The following is a 6,321-nucleotide window of genomic DNA, read 5'->3' as shown; positions in this document are numbered from 1 at the left end:
TCTTCAAAGCACAACCTCTCTAAAATATTTACATTAAAATTATGACAAGAGCAGATGCAGCTGAGCTTTCACCCCATGTATCACAGCTTGTCCCCCTGAAGGCACATTTGATTCTGAAGGCTTCACTGAAGACTTGTGATAAGTGTAGACACAGCCATGCTGCCATTGCTGAAGCCTCAAGGCAAAGCCCTCTTTGGGGGGATGTCAATTGGCCCCAGCCAGACCTGGCCCCTATTTCTTTCTCTCACACGAAGAGGCAGCAGAATGAGTATTTGCAGGGGCAGATGAGTATCTGCTACTATCTCTTCTGGACTAAGACTGCTTGTGCAATCAAAAAGCTGATGATGTGGCACTGTATCAATTGTTGAAACATGCTGCTAAAAGTAAGAGTTGTTAGGACTAATTGCTCAATCTACTTACAGCAGCAGTTTGTCTCATGAGCCCTTTAGCAAAGCCAGGTGCTAGATACCCATAAGTGTATTCAAGGGCTCCTGCAGGTACACAAGATTAATTTTTACATCTCCTTTTCCTGAGAATGAAGAGTCCTGTTTTATGAAGGTTTTTTTCCTATTTTTCTGTCACTAAACTTTTGAGGACAGTCCTGCGTATTTTATTTCACTGAGAACAAGGAGAAAAAAGACAAAGAACTGCTAATCTATTGCTTCCAAAATATGAGTGGCTGCTGAATTTCCGTCCTCGCTAGTTACAAGATTGTCTGCTTCACTTCTCTGGAGTGAGACATCGTAGCCTCATGGGAGGGCACCATCAGTGTAACCCATCTGATCTTACCTGGGCCTGCTGTACCAGATGTCTTACAGTCCTGGTCTCAAACTCTCTTCTTGCTCCCAGGGGCACCAAGAGCCAGAGCTACTACACCTACCTGGAAAAATCTCTTTACTGTACTTGGAGAAAGTATGAGGTATTCTGGATCTAGAAAGCCTATTAGATGTATGAACAGATATATATCCATACCTATGTATGGATATATGTAGATATAAGTTTAAAAAAGAGCCCTGTTGCTGATGTGGAAGAAGCCAGCCCTGACAGCCTATTCCAATGCCCTTGTATGAGCACAAGCCAAACTTTCATGCTAATTTATTGCACGCAGTTATGTGGCTTTTATCAGTGTGGTATCTGAACTGGGGATAATGAACACCTTAGACGAATAAAGGCAAGCCATGTGCCTTGAGTTAACCCATAGGTTAAGTTCACCCACTTGTGGCTTGGGGAATGGGAATTACAACAGGACACAAAGAGATACAGATGAGGTAAATCATGCCTGTACTTGCCCAAAGAAACAACTTTCAAAGACAAACTAAACAGGAAGAGCATGGAAAATGGCCACACTCCACAGGACAAAAACTCCACAGGTAAAGAATATGGGAAATACACTGTTCCCAGCTCCCTGGAGCCTCCTCAGTGGGAGACATAAGCATACCAACTACTGCACGCCACTCGTGTCACTGGGTACTTGGCCAACTGTTTTGCAAAAACAATCTTTGAGTTTCATGCTACTGCAGAGAGTGCAATGTTTTCTTATCATAGCACTTTCTTCTCAGAGCCCATGCAAATACAGTAGCTTAAGTTTTCAAGTGGTCATCTGCATCAAACCTACGTTCAAGAGATGTAGTAGTTTAACCTGCAAATATTGATAACCTGTGGAGATAAAGACCAAGGTAACTGTAGCAAGAGCCGCACCATGTGCACTTTTTTACCGATACTGCCATGATATTGAAGTTAAGCCTTTATTGTGGTAATTGGTTGTTTTTCAGCATAAATTCAGTTGGGAAAGGATTGCTGAGATTAGAGAAGACAGTATCTCAATATAACCACAAGAGGATTTCTAGCTCTTACATTTAATCAGGGTTCTGACAAGAGGCAGAGAACACATTAGAGAAAAGTGTTTGGCAAGCAAAACTCTTACAGATAAAATCTTCCACAGGAAATCCACAAAATTAGACAAGTATCAAAGAGAAACCTGAATTTTCAAATTTAGACAAATCTCAAGAAGCCCAGCCATCTTTTCAAATCCAGGAACTGCTAGCCTAGGCAACACATGCAAGAGCTAAACTGAGTGCTGCTTAGATGTTGTGTCAGTCTCCCTTGATGACTCCACTCAAAAAATGCATATGGAGGAGACTAATTTTAGTGCTATTGTAAAATTAGGGCAGAATGCCTCTGGCAATATGCTTCCCACCAAAACTATGCATGCCAAATACACAAAGCAAACAATAGAAAAATAATGGCACAGAACAACATTCCTACAAGAAAGCAGCAAATTTTTAAGTGGGAAAAAAAGTTGTAAATGCAGAATATCTGTCTGTAAATCAAAATTATTCATGTACTTGAGCACTCTAGAAATTAATACACACTTGTGAGAATTAAAGTTTGCCTTTTTTTATCATAATAGATAAGGTACTGCAGATTCAGTTGCAAGCAGTGAATTATTTCACATAGACTTAAATGACAGGGAGTCTTTTATTCTAACCACTGCACCTGGATTCCAGCCAATCCCTCAATGAAACGTATAATTGGATAACTGTAGGTTATAGCATTAGTAGTATTCAAGTTCCTCTGTTCTATTTGAAAAGGAAACAGTTTTCCTGACCTTTAAATCTAGCTACAAATAAAAGAACAATTATGTCTCAATAAATAAATCTGTTGAAAATCAAATTTAAAAAAGAAAAAAGGAAAAAACTACCACTGTCATTGTATTTCCTAGATTTCAAAAACTCTGCTAATTTAACAACTTCCCAAGCATCTGCCAAACCACCTTGTCTCCTGTGTCTGTCCTTGAGACTGTGAAATTCCCAGAGGTGGGGCTCTATTTTTGTAACTGGGGGTGGAAGCACTCTTGGAAGTGCAATCAGTGTAGGACGGAGATCTCATTTCAAGCTGTGGTTAGCAAGCCTTTCTAAGAAGGGATACAAAGAGAAGAAGTGCAGTCTTGTATTATTTGTTAGAATTCAACCAAGAAAATAGGGTGGGGTTTTTTAAATAAAATATAAAAATTCTTGTCTATTGAAATGACAGAAACTGAGCTGCAAACAACAGCATCTCATGTATCCCTCCCTAATTCAGAGGTAAAGTTGCACTCTTGCTAGCCCATGAATTACTGGCATAAATTTTCGCACTTCTAGATGAGTCCTTGCTACTCTACTGACACGTTTAAGCAGCCCTTTCCTCTCTGCTCTGTGCAGCAGACGATTTCTGCACAGCCTGTTTTCACTCCGTGCTCAGCACGTTCCCTGGCTCTGCAGGAGTTCTGCTCAGGAAGTGAGGGGGAAGGCAAGCACTGCAGAGCCACAAAGTAGATTCTAGCCATCATCTGGCTTGGAAAAAAGTATTTGGCTGAGAACCTTTGTGGGGCTCTGTCTTCTTTTCTTTCCTTTTTTTTTTATGATGAAACTGGAAGTTTTTTCACCCCTTGATAGAATTACTTTAATTGAAAAGTGAATTTTGGACACATAAGAACAGCTTTGCTCCTTTTATCATTGCTGTCTATAGTCACCAAATGTTCTCCTTTTTTTGTTAATCAGAATATATATATTCTGTCACTTCTCTTTGAAATGCGAAAAAACCTTTAACTGCTCTAAATCTGTATCATAAGTGTAAATCTGAACTGAACGTCTTGTACCATTACAGTATACTGAAATCAACACTATAGTTCTTTAAATCATCCTACTCATATATATGGATTTACAGTATATACTATATACAATCAATATTAATGCAGTTAATTTATATATACTTATTTATATACACACACACATATTGTTCATGAAAATTCTTGAACCTCCCTTATTTTCCTTTTTCAGAAGAAAACACTATGAATTTTGTCATTTCAAAGGGCAAACCATGCAGCACTGAAACATTCACACTAAAATAAAACAGTATCAGCAACTGAGCACCAGCCACCAAGAAGAGCCGCACTGTGTGTGTATTACTGAGGAGTCTCAGTGACAACAGCTGAATGGTTCAGTCATATATCGCTCAGCAAATAAATGCAAGCACTCCAAAATCTTCTCCTCACAGGTATGTTGCTTTCACCAATATTACATTTTTACAACAAAATTATCTATCTGGTGCTGTAAAACAAGGAGCACAAAACAGCACAAACCTACAAAGAGAGATGAAATTTCTTATTCCTCAATAAAAAACAGATCTCACAGCCCAGACAGTCAGAAGAATAACTTTAAAAATCAGACTCCTGGGCTCTGCTGTGTTTTGGGATTCATGGAGCTAGGAAAGACTGCAAAGAAGGAGCTTGTCAGAATTTTTTACCAAATACAACTTACACTGAATGTACGCATTTTGGAAAACCTGTTTCCCAAACCTGAGTTAAGCTGCAAAAGAAAATTAATCATCACTGCTGCATCACTCCCTGAGGAGAAGCTGTCGCATTCCAGTGCAGCTGGAATTCCAGTGGCAAGCTCAACAGAGGGGTTATTGCAGGTCACAGCCAAGAGACACTAGAAAAACAAAGAAAAAACCATTAATCCTCCTGGGCTCAACTTTCCTTTTACCCTGATACTGATGACATTTCAGCAAATTACTTTTCCACTATATTGTATATAGTAATATCTCCATCATTCTGTACCTCATACCAGTAACTTTGTTTTATCAAATAATTATATTTCCTATGGTTTTACTTGACTAAAAAAAATAAAACAGGGCTTGAAGGGATATTTCACCCATAACATCAAGCAAGAAATAAAATCTTCCCAAATAACCTGCCACTTAATGTAATGTAATAGAAACCAAGCACAGATAAACATTAGGTCAATAATTTTTGACACAGACTTTGAGTTTGTGTAATGACCCTCCACAACTTTGGAACAGCATTTCACAAGCACTAGGTCTCTGTGGTTGGCAGTGACTCCAACTGGTGCTGAGCACCTTCCCCAGATCTCAAGTGAACTAATAAGAGTTCCTATTTGAATATACACTTCAAGTCAGTAGTCATTCTAACTTGCCTGCTTATCCCTGACACACCAGATGTGAATAAAAACTTGTGTTCGAGGCTTCAGGAATGTTATAAGGCTTAGTTAGTGACAGGCTCTTCCTTGAGGGTGCTAGGAAAAGCTTTTTATTAAAATGAGCTTTTTTAAAAAACCTCTCAAGGGAGAGATTTAAGATAACTAAATCTACCAGAAAAGTAAGAATTAAGTATTTGTCTTCATATACGTTTTAGACAGTCTACATAAAACTTGAAACAGAACTTAGTTTTCCTCAAAAACTGAGCAATTTTACACTGTTTCTGAGAAGGACTCTATAAAACATTAATTGCATTTGAAAATAACTGGACTGTGGAAGGATTACAGCCAGTGCACAGTCCTGTATGAATAACATACATATACAGAAACCACTCTTGAAAAAACTTACCAGTATTGCTTTGATTATCTTTATGGTAAAGAAACTATTACACAGGCTTAACATTTTTAAGAAATACATCCAGGTGAGATTTGCAAAGCTCCATGAAATGTGCTCACAGCAATCCTATACAGAGCAACGGACTATGCAGAATGCCCAGTATCCATGGGTTGTTTGTTGTTGTTTCAAAATAAGTAAAAATATCAGATAACAAAACAATAAATGGCACTTGCTTTTCACAAATATAATGTCCTGTTTACAGTTTTGGTGAAACAAAATTAGGTTAGATTCTGATCTCCATTACATCCATACAGTTACTGCTTCCTCAGGAGGGTACATCCACTCAGACTGGCAACTCTGTAAAGAAGAATAAAATCTGGGCCAAACTGTGCATTAACTTAAACATTCAGATGAGTTCAAGTAGGCCCTATGCCATAACACAGCCATTGTACAGTCAAGATTGTATCCATACTACTTTTCTTGTTGAATGTTAAATGGGTAGTATATAGCCTCTGAGAAATAATTTGCAAATGAGAGCTTGTCAGTGGAAATCTATTGAGTTTTCTTTGCTGGAATACCTCTTCCAGAAACTTGAAAAGAACCATATTCTTTTAATAATGTCTTCTTATTCTGACACTAGAGTGCATGAAATTAAAAACTAACCATCTTCTTAGTAAGTAGAAAATTGAGGAGACTTAGTAGTTAAAGAGTAGACAAGCAAAAGCTTGTAACTATTTTTTATGATTCTTTCCAATACAAACCAGCTGTATTACCCTCCCCCCAGCTAGCCATTACTATAAGGTTTCACAATCCAGTAACTCCAAGGGCAAACTTCTGAACCCCTTCCCTTTTATTCACACCAAGCCTTCAGGAGGGACTGCCACCTTCCATCACTCAGTTCCACGTCTCAGCCAGAGAGTAAGATTGTTTGCTATACTCTGTGCAGGA

Source organism: Apus apus, chromosome 5, assembly GCF_020740795.1.
Source record: "Apus apus isolate bApuApu2 chromosome 5, bApuApu2.pri.cur, whole genome shotgun sequence".
NCBI lineage: Eukaryota > Metazoa > Chordata > Aves > Apodiformes > Apodidae > Apus > Apus apus.
This window is presented reverse-complemented; position numbering follows the sequence as displayed.